Source organism: Salmo salar, chromosome ssa09 (assembly GCF_905237065.1).
Source record: "Salmo salar chromosome ssa09, Ssal_v3.1, whole genome shotgun sequence".
NCBI lineage: Eukaryota > Metazoa > Chordata > Actinopteri > Salmoniformes > Salmonidae > Salmo > Salmo salar.
Genome location: NC_059450.1, coordinates 52897457 through 52920986, shown reverse-complemented (window position 1 = coordinate 52920986; position 23530 = coordinate 52897457). Strand labels below are relative to the sequence as shown.

The following is a 23530-nucleotide window of genomic DNA, read 5'->3' as shown; positions in this document are numbered from 1 at the left end:
TGGAGGTAGATATGTATATGGGGAAGGACAGGGATACTGGAGTGATGGAGTTAGATATGTATAGGGGCCAAGGATACTGGGTGAAGGAGGTAGATATGTATGGGGAGTAAGGGAAGGGTACTGGAGTGATGGAGGTAGTATGTATAGGGGCAGGAATGCTGGAGTGATGGAGTAGATATATATATAGGGGTAGGGACAGGATACAGGAGTGATGAGGTAGATATGTATGGGGGAAGGTGACAGGGATGCTGGAGTGATGGGGTAAATATGTATAGGGGACAGGGATACTGGAGTGATGGAGGTAGATATGTATAGGGGGAAGGAGACAGGTATACTGGAGTGATGGAGGTAGATATGTATAGGGACAGATACTGGAGTGATGGAGGTAGATATGTATAGAAGAAGGGGACAGGGTATTGGGTGATGAGGTAGATATGTATAAGGGGAAGGAGACAGAGATACTGGAGTGATGGAGGTAGATATATATAAGGGGAAGGAGACAGGGATACTGGAGTGATGGAGGTGATTGTATAGGGGAAGAGCAGGTATGCTGGGTGATGGGGTAATATGTATAGGGGGAAGGAGACAGGGATACTGGAGTGATGGAGGTAGATATGTATAGGGGGAAGGAGACAGGGATACTGGAGTGATGGAGGTAGATATGTATGGGACGGGATACTGGAGTGATGGAGGTAGATATGTATGGGGGAAGGAGACATGTATACTGGAGTGATGGAGGTAGATATGTATGGGACGGGATACTGGGTGATGGAGGTAGATATGTATGGGGGTAGGACAGGGCTATTGGTGATGGAGGTAAATATGTATGGGGGAAGGAGACAGAGATGCTGGAGTGATGGAGGTAGATATGTATGGGGGAAGGTGACAGGGATACTGGAGTGATGGGGTAGATATGTATGGGGAAGGAGACAGGGATACTGGAGTGATGGAGGTAGATATGTATGGGGGAAGGAGACAGGGATACTGGGTGATGGAGGTAGATATGTATGGGGGAAGGAGACAGGTTACTGGAGTGATGGAGGTGGGTTTATATAGGGGACAGGATACTGGAGAAATGGAGGTAGATATGTATAGTAGTAAGGGGACAGGGCTATTGGAGTGATGGAGGTAGATATGTATAGGGGAAGGAGACAGAGATACTGGAGTTATGGAGGTAGATATGTATAGGGGGAAGGAGACAGGGATACTGGAGTGATGGAGGTAGATATGTATAGGGGGAAGGAGACAGGGATACTGGAGTGATGGAGGTAGATATGTATAGGGGTGAAGGAGACAGGGATACTGGAGTGATGGAGGTAGATATGTATAGGAGGATACTGGAGTGATGGAGGTAGATATGTATAAGGGGAAGGAGACAGGTATACAGGAGTGATGGAGGTAGATATGTATGGGGACAGAGATACTGGAGTGATGGAGGTAGATATGTATAGGGAGTAAGGGGACAGGGCTGTTGGAGTGATGGAGGTAGATATGTATAGGGGAAGGAGACAGAGATACTGGAGTGATGGAGGTAGATATGTATAGGGGAAGGAGACAGGATACTGGAGTGATGGAGGTAGATATGTATAGGGGAAGGAGACAGGGATACTGGAGTTATGGAGGTAGATATGTATAGGGACAGGGATGCTGGAGTGATGGAGGTAGATATGTAAGGACGGGATACTGGAGTGATGGGGTAGATATATATAGGGGTGGGGGACAGGGATACTGGAGTGATGGAGGTAGATATGTATAGGGGGAAGGTGACAGAGATACTGGGGTGATGGAGGTAGATATGTATAGGGGACAGGGATACTGGAGTGATGGATGTAGATATATATAGGGGTGGACAGGATACTGGGTGATGGAGGTAAATATGTATAGGGGAAGGGGACAGGGATACTGGAGTGATGGAGGTAGATATGTATAGGGGAAGGAGACAGGGATACTGGAGTGAAGGAGGTAGATATGTATAGGGGTAAGGGACAGGGATACTGGAGTGATGGAGGTGATATGTATAGGGGACAGGGATGCTGGAGTGATGGAAGTAGATATGTATAGGGGAAGGTGACAGGGATACTGGAGTGATGGAGGTAGATATGTAATAAGGGCAGGGATACTGGAGTGATGGAGGTAGATATGTATAGAGAGAAGGGGACAGGGATACTGGAGTGATGGAGGTAGATATGTATAGGGGAAGGAGACAGGGATACTGGAGTGATGGAGGTAGATATGTATAGGGGAAGGAGACAGGGATACTGGAGTGATGGAGGTAGATTGTTAGGGAGGGGATACTGGAGTGATTGAGGTAGATATGTATAGGGGGTGGGACAGGATACTGGAGTGATGGAGGTAGATATTATAAGGGGAAGGTGAAAGGGATAATGGAGTTATAGAGGTAGATATGTATAGTGGGAAGGGGACATGGATACTGGAGTGATGGAGGTAGATATGTATAGAGGAAGGAGACAGGATACTGGAGTCATGGAGGATATATGTATAGGGGAAGAGACAGGTATACCGGAGTGATGGAGGTAGATATGTATAGGGGACGGGATACTGGAGTGATGGAGGTAGATATGTATAGGGAGTAGGGGGACAGGGATACTGGAGTGATGGAGGTATATATGTATAGGGGAAGGAGACAGGGATACTGGAGTGATGGAGGTATATATGTATAGGGGGAAGGAGACAGGTATCCGCAGTGATGGAGGTAGATATGTATGGGGACAGGGATACTGGAGTGATGGAGGTAAATATGTATAGGGGAAGGGACAGGGATACTGGAGTGATGGAGGTAAATATGTATAGGGGAAGGAGACAGGGATACTGGAGTGAAGAGGTAGATATGTATAGGGGGTAAGGGACAGGATACTGGAGTGATGGAGGTAGATATGTATAGGCAGGGTACTGGAGTGATGGAGGTAGATATGTATGGGGGAAGGTACAGGGATACTGGGTGATGGAGGTAGATATGTATAGGACAGGGATACTGGAGTGATGGAGGTAGATATGTATAGGGGGAAGGGGACAGGGATACTGGAGTGATGGAGGTAGATATGTATGGGAGAAGGAGACAGGGATACTGGGGGTGATGGAGGTAGATTGTATAGGGGAAGGAGACAGGGATACTGGGTGATGGAGGTAGATATGTATAGGGACAGGGATACTGGGTGATTGAGGTAGATATGTATAGGGAGTAGGGGACAGGGATACAGGAGTGATGGAGGTAGATATGTATGGGGGGAAGGTGAAAAAGATAATGGAGTTATAGGGTAGATATGTATAGGGGGAAGGGGACAGGGATACTGGGTGATGGAGGTGGATATGTATATGAGGGTATGAACAGGGATACTGGAGTCATGGAGAGTATATGTATAGGGAAGGAGACAGGTATGCCGGAGTGATGGAGGTAGATATGTATGAGGACAGGGATACTGGAGTTATGGAGGTAGATATGTATAGGGGGAAGGGACAGGGATACTGGAGTGATGGAGGTATATATGTATAGGGGGAAGGAGACAGGGATACTGGAGTGATGGAGGTATATGTGGGGAAGAGACAGGTATACGGTGATGGAGGTAGATATATATAGGGGACAGGGATACTGAGTGATGGAGGTAGATATGTATAGGGGGAAGGAACAGGGGTACTGGGTGATTGAGGTGGATTTGTATAGGGGGAAGGAGACAGGGATACTGGAGTGATGGAAGTAGATATGTATAGGTGATAAGGATACTGGAGTGATGGAGGTAGATATGTATAAGGGAAGGAGACAGGTATACTGGAGTGATGGAGGTAGATATGTTAGGGGACAGGGATACTGGAGTGATGGAGGTAGATATGTATAAGGAGAAGGAGACAGATGCTGGAGTGATGGAGGTAGATATGTATAAGGGGAAGGTGACAGGATACTGGAGTGATGGAGTTAGATATGTATAGGGGACAGGGATACTGGAGTGATGGAGGTAGATATGTATAAGAGGAAGGAGACAGGTATACTGAGTGATGGAAGTAGATATGTATAGGGGACAGGGATACTGGAGTGATGGAGGTAGATATGTATAGGGGACAGGGATACTGGAGTGATGGAGTAATGGAGGTAGATATGTATAGGGGACAGGGATACTGGAGTGATTGAGGTAGATATGTATAGGGGTAAGGGGACAGGGATACAGGATTGATGGAGGTAGATATGTATAGGGGGAAGGTGAAAGGGATAATGGAGTTATAGAGGTAGATATGTATAGGGGACAGGGATACTGGAGTGATGGAGGTAATATGTATAGGGGGAAGGTGAGGGATACTGGAGTGATGGAGGTAGATATGTATGGGGGAGGGATACTGGAGTGATGGAGGTAGATATGTATAGGGAAGGAGACAGGGTATACGGAGTGATGGAGGTAGATATGTATAGGGGACAAGGGATACTGGAGTGATGGAGGTAAATATGTATGGGGGAAGGGGACAGGGATACTGGAGTGATGAGGTAGATATGTATGGGGGAAGGAGACAGGGATACTGGAGTGAAGGAGGTAGATATGTATAGGGTGGGACAGGGATACTGGAGTGATGGAGGTAGATATGTATAGGGGACAGGGATACTGGAGTGATGGAGGTAAATATGTATAGGGGAAGGTGACAGGATACTGGAGTGATGGAGGTAGATATGTATGGGGACAGGGATACTGGAGTGATGGAGGTAGATATGTATAGGGAAGGGGACAGGGATACTGGAGTGATGGAGGTAGATATGTATAAGGGGAAGGAGACAGGGATACTGGGGAGTGATGGAGGTGATATGTATAGGGGAAGGAGACAGGGATACTGGAGTGATGGAGGTAGATATGTATAGGGGACAGGGATACTGGAGTGATTGAGGTAGATATGTATAGGGGTGGGGACAGGGATACAGGAGTGATGGAGGTAGATATGTATGGGGGAAGGTGAAAGGGATAATGGAGTTATAGAGGTAGATATGTATAGTGGGGAAGGAGACATGGATACTGGAGTGATGGAGGTGGATATGTATGAGGTTGAACAGGGATACTGGAGTCATGGAGGTATATATGTATGGGGAAGGAGACAGGGTATGCCGGAGTGATGGAGGTGATATGTATAGGGGACAGGGATACTGGAGTTATGGAGGTGATATGTATGGGGGTGGGGACAGGGATACTGGAGTGATGGAGGTATATGAGAGGGGAAGGGACAGGGATACTGGAGTGATGGAGGTATATGTATAGGGGAAGGAGACAGGTATACCGGAGTGATGGAGGTAATATGTATAGGGGACAGGGATACTGGGTGATGGAGGTAGATATGTATAGGGGGAAGGAGACAGGGGGTACTGGAGTGATTGAGGTAGGTTTGTATGGGGGAAGGAGACAAGCGATACTGGAGTGATGGAAGTAGATATGTATAGGTGATAGGGATACTGGAGTGATGGAGGTAGATATGTATAGGGAAGGAGACAGGTATACTGGAGTGATGGGGTGTATGTATAGGGGACAGGGATACTGGGTGATGGAGGTAATATGTATAGGGGAAGGAGACAGATGCTGGAGTGATGGAGGTAGATATGTATAGGGGAAGGTGACAGGGATACTGGAGTGATGGAGTTAGATATGTATAGGACAGGTACTGGAGTGATGGAGGTAGATATGTATGGGGAAGGAGACAGGTATGCTGGGTGATGGAGGTAGATATGTATAGGACAGGGATACTGGAGTGATGGAGGTAGATATGTATAGGACAGGATACTGGAGTATGGAGTAATGGAAGTAGATATGTATAGGGGGAAGGAGACAGGGATACGGAGGGATGGAAGTAGATATGTATAGGGGGAAGGGGACAGGGACTGGAGTGATGGAGGTAGATATGTATGGGGACAGGGATACTGGAGTGATGGAGGTGATATGTATAGGGGTGGGGAAGGAATACTGGAGTGATGGAGGTAGATATGTATAGGGGGAAGGAGACAGGGATACTGGAGTGATGGAGGTAGATATGTATAGGGGGAAGGAGACAGGGATACTGGGTGATGGAGGTAGATATGTACAGGGGACAGGGATACTGGAGTGATGGAGGTAGATATAGGGTAAGGGGAAGGGATACTGGAGTGATGGAGGTGAGACATGTATAGGGGAATGTGACAGGGATACTGGAGTGATGGAGGTAGATATGTATATGGGGAAGGAGACAGGGATACTGGAGTGATGGAGTTAGATATGTATAGGGGCCAGGGATACTGGGTGAGGGAGGTAGATATGTATAGGGAGTAAGGGGACAGGGATACTGGAGTGATGGAGGTAGATATGTATAGGGGACAGAATACTGAGTGATGGGGTAGATATATATAGGGGAGTGAGGGGACAGGGATACAGGAGTGATGGAGGTAGATATGTATAGGGGAAGGTGACAGGGATACTGGAGTGATGGAGGTAAATATGTATAGGACAGGGATACTGGAGTGATGGAGGTAGATATGTATGGGGGAAGGAGACAGGTATACTGGGTGATGGAGGTAGATATGTATAGGGGACAGGGATACTGGAGTGATGGAGGTAGATATGTATGGGGGAAGGGGAAGGGCTATTGGAGTGATGGAGGTAGATATGTATAGGGGAAGGAGACAGAGATACTGGAGTGATGGAGGTAGATATGTATAGGGGAAGGAGACAGGGATACTGGAGTGATGGAGGTAGATATGTATAGGGAAGGAGACAGGGATACTGGAGTGATGGAGGTAAATATGTATAAGGGGAAGGAGACAGGGATACTGGAGTGATGGAGGTAGATTGTATAGGGGAAGGAGACAGGGATACTGGGTGATGGAGGTAGATATGTATGGGACAGGGATACTGGAGTGATGGAGGTAGATATGTATAGAAGGAAGGAGACATGTATACTGGAGTGATGGAGGTAGATATGTGGGACAGGGATACTGGAGTGATGGAGGTAGATATGTATGGGTAGGGAAGGGCTATTGGAGTGATGGAGGTAGTATGTATAGGGGGAAGGAGACAGAGATACTGGAGTGATGGAGGTAGATATGTATGAGGGAAGGAGACAGGATACTGGAGTGATGGAGGTAGATATGTATAGGGGGAAGAACAGGGATACTGGAGTTATGGAGGTAGATATGTATAGGGGACAGGGATACTGGAGTGATGGAGGTAGATATGTATGGGGACAGGGATACTGGAGTGATGGAGGTAGATATATATAGGGGTGGGGGGGATACTGGAGTGATGGAGGTAGATATGTATGGGGAAGGTGACAGAGATGCTGGAGTGATGGAGGTAGATATGTATAGGGGACAGGGATACTGGAGTGATGAGGTAGATATATAGGGGTGGGACGGGGATACTGGAGTGATGGAGGTAGATATGTATGGGAGGTGAAGGGATACTGGAGTGATGGAGGTGATATGTATAGGGGGAAGGAGACAGGGATACTGGAGTGATGGAGGTAGATATGTATGGGGGAAGGAGACAGGGATACTGGAGTGATGGAGGTAGATATGTATAGGGGGAAGGAGACAGGTATACTGGAGTGATGGAGGTAGATTTGTATAGGGGACAGGGATACTGGAGAAATGGAGGTAGATATGTATAGTAGTAAGGGGACAGGGCTATTGGAGTGATGGAGGTAGATATGTATAGGGGGAAGGAGACAGAGATACTGGAGTTATGGAGGTAGATATGTATAGGGGGAAGGAGACAGGGATACTGGAGTGATGGAGGTAGATATGTATAGGGGGAAGGAGACAGGGATACTGGAGTGATGGAGGTAGATATGTATAGGGTGAGGAGACAGGGATACTGGAGTGATGGGGTAGATATGTATGGACAGGGATGCTGGAGTGATGGAGGTAGATATGTATAGGGGGAAGGAGACAGGTATACAGGAGTGATGGAGGTAGATATGTATAGGGGACAGGGATACTGGAGTGATGGAGGTAGATATGTATAGGGGTAAGGGGACAGGGCTGTTGGAGTGATGGAGGTAGATATGTATGGGGAAGGAGACAGAGATACTGGAGTGATGGAGGTAGATATGTATAGGAGAAGGAGACAGGGATACTGGAGTGATGGAGGTAGATATGTATAGGGGAAGGAAACAAGGGATACTGGAGTTATGGAAGTGAGATGTGTATAGGGAAGGGATACTGGAGTGATGGAGGTAGATATGTATAGGGGACAGGGATACTGGAGTGATGGAGGTAGATATATATAGGGGTAAGGGACAGGGATACTGGAGTGATGGAGGTAAATATGTATAGGGGAAGGTGACAGAGATGCTGGAGTGATGGAGGTAGGTATGTATAGGGGACAGGGATACTGGAGTGATGGATGTAGATATATAAGGGGTGAGGGGACAGGATACTGGAGTGATGGAGGTGATATGTATAGGGAGAAGGTGACAGAGATACTGGAGTGATGGAGGTAGATATGTATAGGGTGAAGGAGACAGGGATACTGGAGTGATGGAGGTAGATATGTATGGGGGAAGGGAAAGGGATACTGGAGTGATGGAGGTAGATATGTATGGGGGAAGGAGACATGGATACTGGAGTGATGGAGGTAGATATGTATGGAGGAAGGAAGGGATACTGGGGTGATGGAGGTAGATATGTATAGGGGAAGGAGACATGGATACTGGAGTGATGGAAGTAGATATGTATAGGGAAACAGGGATACTGGAGTGATGGAGGTAGATATATTTAGGGGTGGGGACAGGGATACTGGAGTGATGGAGGTAGATATGTATAGGGCGAATGTGACAGGGATACTGGAGTGATGGAGGTAGATATGTATAGGGGTAAGGGGACAAGGATACTAGAGTGATGGAGGTAGATATGTATAGGGGGAAGGTGACAGGATACTGGAGTAATGGAGGTAGATATGTATAGGGGGAATAGAGACAGGTATACTGGAGTGATGGAGGTAAATATGTATAAAGGACAGGGATACTGGAGTGATGGAGGTAGATATGTTAGGGACAGGGATACTGGAGTGATGGAGTTAGATATGTATAGGGGACAGGGATACTGGAGTGATGGAGGTAGATATGTATAGGGGGAAGGAGACAGGTATACTGGAGTGATGGAGGTAGATATGTATAGGGGACAGGGATACTGGAGTGATGGAGGTAGATATGTATAGGGGACAGGGATACTGGAGTGATGGAGTTAGATATGTATGGGGACAGGGATACTGGAGTGATGGAGGTAAATATGTATAGGGGAAGGAGACAGGTATACTGGAGTGATGGAGGTAGATATGTATAAGGGACAGGGATACTGGAGTGATGGAGGTAGATATGTATAGGGGACAGGGATACTGGAGTGATGGAGTAATGGAGGTAGATATGTATAGGGGGAAGGAGACAGGGCTATTGGAGTGATGGAGGTAGATATGTATAGGGGAAGGGAGACAGAGATGCTGGAGTGATGGAGGTAGATATGTATAGGGGAAGGAGACAGGGATACTGGGTGATGGAGGTAGATATGTATAGGGGGAAGAGACAGGGATACTGGAGTTATGGAGGTGGATATGTATAGGGGACAGGGATACTGGAGTGATGGAGGTAGATATGATAGGGGAAGGGATACTGGATGATGGAGGTAATATATATAGGGGTAAGGGACAGGGATACTGGAGTGATGGAGGTAGATATGTATGGGGGAAGGTGACAGAGATACTGGAGTGATGGAGGTAGATATGTATAGGGGACAGGGATACTGGAGTGATGGAGGTAGATATATATGGGGGTAGGGGACAGATACTGGAGTGATGGAGGTGGATATGTATAGGGGAAGGTGACAGGGATACTGGAGTGATGGAGGTAGATATGTATAGGGGGAGACAGGGATACTGGAGTGATGGAGGTAGATATGTATAAGGGGAAGGAGACGGGATACTGGAGTGATGGAGGTAGATATGTATAGGGGGAAGGAGACAGGTATACTGGAGTGATGGAGGTAGTTTGTATAGGGGACAGGGATACTGGAGAAATGGAGGTAGATATGTATAGTAGTAAGGGGACAGGGCTATTGGAGTGATGGAGGTAGATATGTATAAAGGAAGGAGACAGAATACTGGAGTTATGGAGGTAGATATGTATAGGGGAAAGGAGACAGGGATACTGGAGTGATGGAGGTAGATATGTATAGGGGGAAGGAGACAGGGATACTGGGTGATGGAGGTAGATATGTATAGGGTGAAGGAGACAGGATACTGGAGTGATGGAGGTAGATATGTATAGGCGGGATACTGGAGTGATGGAGGTAGATATGTATAGGGGAAGGAGACAGGTATACAGGAGTGATGGAGGTAGATATGTATAGGGGACAGGGGATGCTGGAGTGATGGAGGTAGATATGTATAGGGGTAGGGGACAGGGGCTGTTGGAGTGATGGAGGTAGATATGTATAAGGGGAAGGAGACAGAGATACTGGAGTGATGGAGGTAGATATGTATAGGGGAAGGAGACAGGGATACTGGAGTGATGGAGGTAGATATGTATAGGGGAAGGAGACAGGGATACTGGAGTTATGGAGGTAGATATGTATAGGGGACAGGGATACTGGAGTGATGGAGGTAGATATGTATAGGGGACAGGGATGCTGGAGTGATGGAGGTAGAATATATATGGGGGTAAGGGGACGGGGATACTGGAGTGATGGAGGTAGATATGTATGGGAGGTGACAGAGATACTGGAGTGATGGAGGTAAATATGTATGGGGACGGGGATACTGGAGTGATGGATGTAGATATATATAGGGGTAAGGGGACAGGGATACTGGAGTGATGGAGGTAGATATGTATGGGGAGAAGGTGACAGAGATACTGGAGTGATGGAGGTAGATATGTATAGGGTGAAGGACAGGGATACTTGGTGATGAGGTGATATGTATAGGGGGAGGGGAAAGGGATACTGGAGTGATGGAGGTAGATATGTATGGGGGAAGGAGACATGGATACTGGGTGATGGGGTGGATATGTATAGGGGAAGGGAAAGGGATACTGGGGTGATGGAGGTAGATATGTATAGGGGAAGGAGACATGGATACTGGAGTGATGGAGGTGAGATATGTATAGGGAAACAGGGATACTGGAGTGATGGAGGTAGATATATTTAGGGGTAAGGGGACAGGGATACTGGAGTGATGGAGGTAGATATGTATAGGGCGAATGTGACAGGGATACTGGAGTGATGGAGGTAGATATGTATATGGGTAAGGGGACAAGGATACTAGAGTGATGGAGGTAGATATGTATAGGGGGAAGGTGACAGGGATACTGGAGTAATGGAGGTAGATATGTATAGGGGGAATGAGACAGGTATACTGGAGTGATGGAGGTAGATATGTATAGGGGACAGGGATACTGGAGTGATGGAGGTAGATATGTATAGGGGACAGGGATACTGGAGTGATGGAGTTAGATATGTATAGGGGACAGGGATACTGGAGTGATGGAGGTAGATATGTATAGGGGGAAGGAGACAGGTATACTGGAGTGATGGAGGTAGATATGTATAGGGAAGGGATACTGGAGTGATGGAGGTAGATATGTATAGGGGACAGGGATACTGGAGTGATGGAGTTAGATATGTATAGGGGACAGGGATACTGGAGTGATGGAAGTAAATATGTATAAAGAGAAGGAGACAGGTATACTGGAGTGATGGAGGTAGATATGTATAAGAGACAGGGATACTGGAGTGATGGAGGTAGATATGTATAGGGACAGGGATACTGGAGTGATGGAGTAATGGAGGTAGATATGTATAGGGGAAGGAGACAGGGATACTGGGGGATGGGGTAGATATGTATAAGGGAAGGGGACAGGACTGGAGTGATGGAGGTAGATATGTATAGGGGACAGGGATACTGGAGTGATGGAGGTAGATATGTATAGGGGTAAGGGGACAGGAATACTGGAGTGATGGAGGTAGATATGTATAGGGGGAAGGAGACAGGGATACTGGAGTGATGGAGGTAGATATGTATAAGGGGAAGGAGACAGGGATACTGGAGTGATGGAGGTAGATATGTACAGGGGACAGGGATACTGGAGTGATGGAGGTAGATATATATAGGGGTAAGGGGACAGGGATACTGGAGTGATGGAGGTAGACATGTATAGGGGGAATGTGACAGGGATACTGGAGTGATGGAGGTAGATATGTATATGGGGAAGGAGACAGGGATACTGGAGTGATGGAGTTAGATATGTATAGGGGCCAGGGATACTGGAGTGAAGGAGGTAGATATGTATAGGGGTAAGGGGACAGGGATACTGGAGTGATGGAGGTAGATATGTATAGGGGACAGGAATACTGGAGTGATGGAGGTAGATATATATATATAGGGGTAAGGGGACAGGGATACAGGAGTGATGGAGGTAGATATGTATAAGGGGAAGGTGACGGGGATACTGGAGTGATGGAGGTAGATATGTATAGGGGACGGGGGTGATGGAGTGATATGTGGGGGAAGGAGACAGGTATACTGGAGTGATGGAGGTAGATATGTATAGGGGACAGGGATACTGGAGTGATGGAGGTAGATATGTATAGGGGGAAGGGGACAGGGCTATTGGAGTGATGGAGGTAGATATGTATAGGGGGAAGGAGACAGAGATACTGGAGTGATGGAGGTAGATATGTATAGGGGGAAGGAGACAGGGATACTGGAGTGATGGAGGTAGATATGTATAGGGGGAAGGAGACAGGGATACTGGAGTGATGGAGGTAGATATGTATAGGGGGAAGGAGACAGGGATACTGGAGTGATGGAGGTAGATATGTATAGGGGGAAGGAGACAGGGATACTGGAGTGATGGAGGTAGATATGTATAGGGGACAGGGATACTGGAGTGATGGAGGTAGATATGTATAGGGGAAGGAGACATGTATACTGGAGTGATGGAGGTAGATATGTATGGGGACGGGGATACTGGAGTGATGGAGGTAGATATGTATAGGGGTAAGACAGGGCTATTGGGTGATGGAGGTAGATATGTATAGGGAAGGAGACAGAGATACTGGAGTGATGGAGGTAGATATGTATAGGGAAGAACAGGGATACTGGAGTGATGGAGGTAGATATGTATAGGGGAAGGAGACAGGGATACTGGAGTTATGGAGGTAGATATGTATAGGGGACAGGGATACTGGAGTGATGGAGGTAGATATGTATAGGGGACAGGGATACTGGAGTGATGGAGGTAGATATATAGGGGTAAGGGACAGGGGATACTGGAGTGATGGAGGTAGATATGTATGGGGGAAGGTGACAGAGATGCTGGAGTGATGGAGGTAGATATGTATAGGGACAGGGATACTGGAGTGATGGAGGTAGATATATATAGGGGTAAGGGACAGGGATACTGGAGTGATGGAGGTAGATATGTATAGGGGAAGGTGACAGGGATACTGGGTGATGGAGGTAGATATGTATGGGGGAAGGAGACAGGGATACTGGAGTGATGGAGGTAGATATGTATGGGGGAAGGAGACAGGGATACTGGAGTGATGGAGGTAGATATGTATAGGGGAAGGAGACAGGTATACTGGAGTGATGGAGGTAGATTTGTATAGGGGACAGGGATACTGGAGAAATGGAGGTAGATATGTATAGTAGTAAGGGGACAGGGCTATTGGAGTGATGGAGGTAGATATGTATAGGGGGAAGGAGACAGAGATACTGGAGTTATGGAGGTAGATATGTATAGGGGGAAGGAGACAGGGATACTGGAGTGATGGAGGTAGATATGTATAGGGGGAAGGAGACAGGGATACTGGAGTGATGGAGGTAGATATGTATAGGGTGAAGGAGACAGGGATACTGGAGTGATGGAGGTAGATATGTATAGGGGACAGGGATACTGGAGTGATGGAGGTAGATATGTATAGGGGGAAGGAGACAGGTATACAGGAGTGATGGAGGTAGATATGTATAGGGGACAGGGATACTGGAGTGATGGAGGTAGATATGTATAGGGGTAAGGGGACAGGGCTGTTGGAGTGATGGAGGTAGATATGTATAGGGGGAAGGAGACAGAGATACTGGAGTGATGGAGGTAGATATGTATAGGGGGAAGGAGACAGGGATACTGGAGTGATGGAGGTAGATATGTATAGGGGGAAGGAGACAGGGATACTGGAGTTATGGAGGTAGATATGTATAGGGGACAGGGATACTGGAGTGATGGAGGTAGATATGTATAGGGGACAGGGATACTGGAGTGATGGAGGTAGATATATATAGGGGTAAGGGGACAGGGATACTGGAGTGATGGAGGTAGATATGTATAGGGGGAAGGTGACAGAGATACTGGAGTGATGGAGGTAGATATGTATAGGGGACAGGGATACTGGAGTGATGGATGTAGATATATATAGGGGTAAGGGGACAGGGATACTGGAGTGATGGAGGTAGATATGTATAGGGAGAAGGTGACAGAGATACTGGGTGATGGAGGTAGATATGTATAAGGGAAGGAGACAGGGATACTGGAGTGATGGAGGTAGATATGTATAGGGGAAGGGAGGGATACTGGAGTGATGGAGGTAGATATGTATAGGGGAAGGAGACATGGATACGGGGTGATGGAGGTAGATATGTATAGGGGGAAGGGGAAAGGGATACTGGAGTGATGGAGGTAGATATGTATAGGGGGAAGGAGACATGGATACTGGAGTGATGGAGGTAGATATGTATAGGGAAACAGGGATACTGGAGTGATGGAGGTAGATATATTTAGGGGTAAGGGGACAGGGATACTGGAGTGATGGAGGTAGATATGTATAGGGCGAATGTGACAGGGATACTGGAGTGATGGAGGTAGATATGTATATGGGTAAGGGGACAAGGATACTAGAGTGATGGAGGTAGATATGTATAGGGGGAAGGTGACAGGGATACTGGAGTAATGGAGGTAGATATGTATAGGGAGACAGGGATACTGGAGTGATGGAGGTAGATATGTATAGGGGAAGGGGACGGGGATACTGAAGTGATGGAGGTAGATATGTATAGTGGGAAGGGAGACAGGGATACTGGAGTGTTGGAGGTAGATATATATAGGGGTAAGGGGACAGGGTATACTGGAGTGATGGAAGTAGATATGTATGGGGGAAGGAGACAGGGGTACTGGAGTGATGGAGGTAGATTTGTATAAGGGGAAGGAGACAGGTATACTGGAGTGATGGAGGTAGATATGTATAGGGGACAGGGATACTGGAGTGATGGAGGTAGATATGTATGGGGGAAGGAGACTTGGATACTGGAGTGATGGAGGTAGATATGTATAGAGGGAAGGAGACAGGGATACTGGAGTGATGGAGGTATATATGTATAGGGGAAGGAGACAGGTATACGGAGTGATGGAGGTAGATATGTATGGGGACAGGGATACTGGAGTGATTGAGGTAGATATGTATAGGGTGGGGACATGGATACTGGAGTGATGGAGGTAATATGTATGGGGGAAGGAGACAGGGATACTGGAGTGATGGAGGTATATATGTATAAGGGAAGGGGGACAGGTATACGGAGTGATGGAGGTAGATATGTATAGGGACAGGGATACAGGAGTGATGGAGGTAGATATGTATGAGGGGAAGGAGACAGGGGTACTGGAGTGATTGAGGTAGATTTGTATAGGGGGAAGGAGACAGGGATACTGGGTGATGGAGGTAGATATGTATAGGTGACAGGGATACTGGAGTGATGGAGGTAGATATGTATAGGGGATCGAGACAGGTATACTGGAGTGATGGAGGTAGATATGTATAGGGGACAGGGATACTGGAATGATGGAGGTAGATATGTATATGGGGAAGGAGACAGATGCTGGAGTGATGGAGGTAGATATGTATAGGGAGAAGGTGACAGGGATACTGGAGTGATGGAGTTAAATATGTATAGGGGACAGGGATACTGGAGTGATGGAGGTAGATATGTATGAGGGAAGGAGACAGGTATACTGGAGTGATGGAGGTAGATATGTATAGGGGACAGGGATACTGGAGTGATGGAGGTAGATATGTATACGGGACAGGGATACTGGAGTGATGGTGTGATGGAGGTAGATATGTATAGGGGAAGGGGACAGGGATACTGGAGTGATGGAGGTAGATATGTATAGGGGGAAGGAGACAGGGATACTGGAGTGATGGAGGTAGATATGTATAGGGGACAGGGATACTGGAGTGATGGAGGTAGATATATAGGGGGTAAGGGGACAGGGAATACTGGAGTGATGGAGGTAGATATTTATAGGGGGAAGGAGACAGGTATACTGGACTGATGGAGGTAGATATGTATAGGGGACAGGGATACTGGAGTGATGGAGGTAGATATGTATAGGGGAAGGAGACAGAGATACTGGAGTGATGGAGGTAGATATGTATAGGGGACAGGGATACTGGAGTGATGGAGGTAGATATGTATAGGGGAAGGGGACAGGGATACTGGAGTGATGGAGTTAGATATGTATAGGGGAAGGAGACAGAGATACTGGAGTGATGGAGGTAGATATGTATAGGGGAAGGAGACGGATACTGGAGTGATGGAGGTAGATATGTATAGTGGGAAGGGGACAGGGATACAGGAGTGATGGAGGTATATATGTATGGGGGAAGGAGACAGGGATACTTGAGTGATGGAGGTAGATATGTATAGGGGAAGGGGACAGGGATACTGGAGTAATGGAGGTAGATATGTATATGGGACAGGGATACTGGAGTGATGGAGGTAGATATGTATAGGGGACAGTGGACAGGGGATACTGGAGTGATGGAGGTAGATATGTATAGGGGGTAAGGGGACAGGGATACTGGAGTGATGGAGGTAGATATGTATAGGGGACAGTGGACAGGGATACTGGAGTGAAGGAGGTAGATATGTATAGGGGTAAGGGGACAGGGATACTGGAGTGATGGAGGTAGATATGTATAGGGGACAGTGGACAGGGATACTGGAGTGATGGAGGTAGATATGTATAGGGGAAGGGGACAGGGATACTGGAATGATGGAGGTAGATATGTAGGGGAAGGAGACAGGGATACTTGAGTGATGGAGGTAGATATGTATGGGGGAAGGGGACAGGGATACTGGAGTAATGGAGGTAGATATGTATATGGGACAGGGATACTGGAGTGATGGAGGTAGATATGTATAGGGGACAGTGGACAGTGATACTGGAGTGATGGAGGTAGATATGTATAGGGGACAGTGGACAGGGATACTGGAGTGATGGAGGTAGATATGTATAGGGGAAGGGGACAGGGATACTGGAGTGATGGAGTTAGATATGTATAAGGGGAAGGAGACAGAGATACTGGAGTGATTGAGGTAGATATGTATAAGGGGAAGGAGACGGATACTGGAGTGATGGAGGTAGATATGTATAGTGGGAAGGGGACAGGGATACTGGAGTGATGGAGGTAGATATGTATAGGGGGAAGGAGACGGGGATACTGGAGTGATGGAGGTAGATATGTATAGGGGTAAGGGGACGGGGATACTGGGTGATGGAGGTAGATATGTATATGGGACAGGGATACTGGAGTGATGGAGGTAGATATGTATAGGGGACAGTGGACGGGGATACTGGAGTGATGGAGGTAGATAAGTGTAGGGGGAAGGGGACAGGGATACTGGAATGATGGAGGTAGATATGTATAGGGGTAAGGGGACAGAGATACTGGAGTAATGGAGGTAGATATGTATATGGGACAGGGATACTGGAGTGATGGAGGTAGATATGTATAATGGACAGTGGACAGTGATACTGGAGTGATGGAGGTAGATATGTATAGGGGACAGTGGACAGGGATACTGGAGTGATGGAGGTAGATATGTATAGGGGAAGGAGACAGAGATACTGGAGTAATGGAGGTAGATATGTATAGGGGAAGGAGACAGGGATACTGGAGTGATGGAGGTAGATATGTATGGGGGAAGGAGACAGGGATACTGGAGTGATGGAGGTAGATATGTATAGGGGGAAGGAGACAGGGATACTGGAGTGATGGAGGTAGATATGTATAGGGGGAAGGAGACAGGGATACTGGAGTGATGGAGGTAGATATGTATTGGGGACAGGGATACTGGGTGATATAGGTAGATATGTACAGGGGTAGGGGACAGGGATACTGGAGTGATGGAGGTAGATATGTATAGGCGGAAGGTGACAGAGATACTGGAGTGATGGAGGTAGATATGTATATGGGGAAGGGGACAGGGATACTGGAGTGATGGAGGTAGATATGTATAGGTGACAGGGATACTGGAGTGATGGAGGAAGATATGTATAGGGGGAAGGAGACAGAGATACTGGAGTGATGGAGGTAGATATGTATAGGGGACAGGGATACTGGAGTGATGGAGGTAGATATGTATAGGGGGAAGGAGACAGGGATACTGGAGTGATGGAGGTAGATATGTATAGGGGACAGGGATACTGGAGTGATGGAGGTAGATATGTATAGGGGGAAGGAGACAGGTATACTGGACTGATGGAGGTAGATATGTATAGGGGACAGGGATACTGGAGTGATGGAGGTAGATATGTATAGGGGGAAGGAGACAGAGATACTGGAGTGATGGAGGTAGATATGTATAGGGGACAGGGATACTGGAGTGATGGAGGTAGATATGTATAGGCGGAAGGTGACAGAGATACTGGAGTGATGGAGGTAGATATGTATATGGGGAAGGGGACAGGGATACTGGAGTGATGGAGGTAGATATGTATAGGTGACAGGGATACTGGAGTGATGGAGGAAGATATGTATAGGGGAAGGAGACAGAGATACTGGAGTGATGGAGGTAGATATGTATAGGGGACAGGGATACTGGAGTGATGGAGGTAGATATGTATGGGGGAAGGAGACAGGGATACTGGAGTGATGGAGGTAGATATGTATAGGGGACAGGGATACTGGAGTGATGGAGGTAGATATGTATGGGGGAAGGAGACAGGTATACTGGACTGATGGAGGTAGATATGTATAGGGGACAGGGATACTGGAGTGATGGAGGTAGATATGTATAGGGGAAGGAGACTTGGATACTGGAGTGATGGAGGTAGATATGTATATGAGGAAGGGAGACAGGGATACTGGAGTGATGGAGGTATATATGTATAGGGGGAAGGGAGACAGGTATACCGGAGTGATGGAGGTAGATATGTATAGGGGACAGGGATACTGGAGTGATTGAGGTAGATATGTATAGGGTAAGGGGACATGGATACTGGAGTGATGGAGGTATATATGTATGGGGGAAGGAGACAGGGATACTGGGTGATGGAGGTATATATGTATAAGGGGAAGGAGACAGGTATACCGGAGTGATGGAGGTAGATATGTATAGGGGACAGGGATACAGGAGTGATGGAGGTAGATATGTATAGGGGGAAGGAGACAGGGGTACTGGAGTGATTGAGGTAGATTTGTATAGGGGAAGGAGACAGGGATACTGGAGTGATGGAGGTAGATATGTATAGGTGACAGGGATACTGGAGTGATGGAGGTAGATATGTATGGGGGATCGAGACAGGTATACTGGAGTGATGGAGGTAGATATGTATAGGGGACAGGGATACTGGAATGATGGAGGTAGATATGTATATGGGGAAGGAGACAGATGCTGGAGTGATGGAGGTAGATATGTATAGGGAGAAGGTGACAGGGATACTGGAGTGATGGAGTTAAATATGTATAGGGGACAGGGATACTGGAGTGATGGAGGTAGATATGTATAGGGGAAGGAGACGGGTATACTGGAGTGATGGAGGTAGATATGTATGGGGACAGGGATACTGGAGTGATGGAGGTAGATATGTATACGGGACAGGGATACTGGAGTGATGGTGTGATGGAGGTAGATATGTATAGGGGAAGGAGACAGGGATACTGGAGTGATGGAGGTAGATATGTATAGGGGGAAGGAGACAGGGATACTGGAGTGATGGAGGTAGATATGTATAGGGGACAGGGATACTGGAGTGATGGAGGTAGATATATATAGGGGTAGGGGACAGGAATACTGGAGTGATGGAGGTAGATATTTATAGGGGGGAAGGAGACAGGTATACTGGACTGATGGAGGTAGATATGTATAGGGGACAGGGATACTGGAGTGATGGAGGTAGATATGTATAGGGGGAAGGAGACAGAGATACTGGAGTGATGGAGGTAGATATGTATAGGGGACAGGGATACTGGAGTGATGGAGGTAGATATGTATAGGGGGAAGGGGACAGGGATACTGGAGTGATGGAGTTAGATATGTATAGGGGGAAGGAGACAGAGATACTGGAGTGATGGAGGTAGATATGTATAGGGGGAAGGAGACGGATACTGGAGTGATGGAGGTAGATATGTATAGTGGGAAGGGGACAGGGATACAGGAGTGATGGAGGTATATATGTATAGGGGGAAGGAGACAGGGATACTTGAGTGATGGAGGTAGATATGTATAGGGGGAAGGGGACAGGGATACTGGAGTAATGGAGGTAGATATGTATATGGGACAGGGATACTGGAGTGATGGAGGTAGATATGTATAGGGGACAGTGGACAGGGATACTGGAGTGATGGAGGTAGATATGTATAGGGGTAAGGGGACAGGGATACTGGAGTGATGGAGGTAGATATGTATAGGGGACAGTGGACAGGGATACTGGAGTGAAGGAGGTAGATATGTATAGGGGTAAGGGGACAGGGATACTGGAGTGATGGAGGTAGATATGTATAGGGGACAGTGGACAGGGATACTGGAGTGATGGAGGTAGATATGTATAGGGGGAAGGGGACAGGGATACTGGAATGATGGAGGTAGATATGTATAGGGGGAAGGAGACAGGGATACTTGAGTGATGGAGGTAGATATGTATAGGGGGAAGGGGACAGGGATACTGGAGTAATGGAGGTAGATATGTATATGGGACAGGGATACTGGAGTGATGGAGGTAGATATGTATAGGGGACAGTGGACAGTGATACTGGAGTGATGAGGTAGATATGTATAGGGGACAGTGGACAGGGATACTGGAGTGATGGAGGTAGATATGTATAAGGGGAAGGGGACAGGGATACTGGAGTGATGGAGTTAGATATGTTTAAGGGGAAGGAGACAGAGATACTGGAGTGATTGAGGTAGATATGTATAAGGAGAAGGAGGCGGATACTGGAGTGATGGAGGTAGATATGTATAGTGGGAAGGGGAAGGGATACTGGAGTGATGGAGGTAGATATGTATAGGGGGAAGGAGACAGGGATACTGGAGTGATGGAGGTAGATATGTATAGGGGTAAGGGGACAGGGATACTGGAGTGATGGAGGTAGATATGTATATAGGACAGGGATACTGGAGTGATGGAGGTAGATATGTATAGGGGACAGTGGACAGGGATACTGGAGTGATGGAGGTAGATATGTGTAGGGGGAAGGGGACAGGGATACTGGAATGATGGAGGTAGATATGTATAGGGGTAAGGGGACAGGGATACTGGAGTAATGGAGGTAGATATGTATATGGGACAGGGATACTGGAGTGATGGAGGTAGATATGTATAATGGACAGTGGACAGTGATACTGGAGTGATGGAGGTAGATATGTATAGGGGACAGTGGACAGGGATACTGGAGTGATGGAGGTAGATATGTATAGGGGGAAGGAGACAGAGATACTGGAGTAATGGAGGTAGATATGTATAGGGGACAGGGATACTGGAGTGATGGATGTAGATATATATAGGGGTAAGGGGACAGGGATACTGGAGTGATGGAGGTAGATATGTATAGGGAGAAGGTGACAGAGATACTGGAGTGATGGAGGTAGATATGTATAGGGGGAAGGAGACAGGGATACTTGAGTGATGGAGGTAGATATGTATAGGGGGAAGGGGAAAGGGATACTGGAGTGATGGAGGTAGATATGTATAGGGGGAAGGAGACATGGATACTGGAGTGATGGAGGTAGATATGTATAGGGGGAAGGGGAAAGGGATACTGGAGTGATGGAGGTAGATATGTATAGGGGGAAGGAGACATGGATACTGGAGTGATGGAGGTAGATATGTATAGGGAAACAGGGATACTGGAGTGATGGAGGTAGATATATTTAGGGGTAAGGGGACAGGGATACTGGAGTGATGGAGGTAGATATGTATAGGGCGAATGTGACAGGGATACTGGAGTGATGGAGGTAGATATGTATATGGGTAAGGGGACAAGGATACTAGAGTGATGGAGGTAGATATGTATAGGGGGAAGGTGACAGGGATACTGGAGTAATGGAGGTAGATATGTATAGGAGACAGGGATACTGGAGTGATGGAGGTAGATATGTATAGGGGGAAGGGGACAGGGATACTGAAGTGATGGAGGTAGATATGTATAGTGGGAAGGAGACAGGGATACTGGAGTGTTGGAGGTAGATATATATAGGGGTAAGGGGACAGGTATACTGGAGTGATGGAGGTAGATATGTATAGGGGGAAGGAGACAGGGGTACTGGAGTGATGGAGGTAGATTTGTATAGGGGGAAGGAGACAGGTATACTGGAGTGATGGAGGTAGATATGTATAGGGGACAGGGATACTGGAGTGATGGAGGTAGATATGTATAGGGGGAAGGAGACTTGGATACTGGAGTGATGGAGGTAGATATGTATATGAGGAAGGAGACAGGGATACTGGAGTGATGGAGGTATATATGTATAGGGGGAAGGAGACAGGTATACCGGAGTGATGGAGGTAGATATGTATAGGGGACAGGGATACTGGAGTGATTGAGGTAGATATGTATAGGGGTAAGGGGACATGGATACTGGAGTGATGGAGGTATATATGTATAGGGGGAAGGAGACAGGGATACTGGGTGATGGAGGTATATATGTATAAGGGGAAGGAGACAGGTATACCGGAGTGATGGAGGTAGATATGTATAGGGGACAGGGATACAGGAGTGATGGAGGTAGATATGTATAGGGGGAAGGAGACAGGGGTACTGGAGTGATTGAGGTAGATTTGTATAGGGGGAAGGAGACAGGGATACTGGAGTGATGGAGGTAGATATGTATAGGTGACAGGGATACTGGAGTGATGGAGGTAGATATGTATAGGGGGATCGAGACAGGTATACTGGAGTGATGGAGGTAGATATGTATAGGGGACAGGGATACTGGAATGATGGAGGTAGATATGTATATGGGGAAGGAGACAGATGCTGGAGTGATGGAGGTAGATATGTATAGGGAGAAGGTGACAGGGATACTGGAGTGATGGAGTTAAATATGTATAGGGGACAGGGATACTGGAGTGATGGAGGTAGATATGTATAGGGGGAAGGAGACAGGTATACTGGAGTGATGGAGGTAGATATGTATAGGGGACAGGGATACTGGAGTGATGGAGGTAGATATGTATACGGGACAGGGATACTGGAGTGATGGTGTGATGGAGGTAGATATGTATAGGGGGAAGGAGACAGGGATAC

At 47.1% G+C, this 23530-nt stretch overlaps 1 protein-coding gene and 1 long non-coding RNA gene across 6 annotated transcripts in view; both read left to right on the top strand.

The window, feature by feature from the left end:
- The window catches only part of LOC106591480 (attractin), a 627298-nt gene that overhangs the window by 343287 nt on the left and 260481 nt on the right, over positions 1-23530 (top strand). The gene's annotated exons all lie outside the window — the stretch shown is intronic.
- Positions 4848-23010, top strand: LOC123744632 (uncharacterized). Its single transcript, XR_006771025.1, has 3 exons — positions 4848-5020; positions 22695-22741; positions 22922-23010. It is a non-coding gene; the product is annotated as an uncharacterized lncRNA (long non-coding RNA).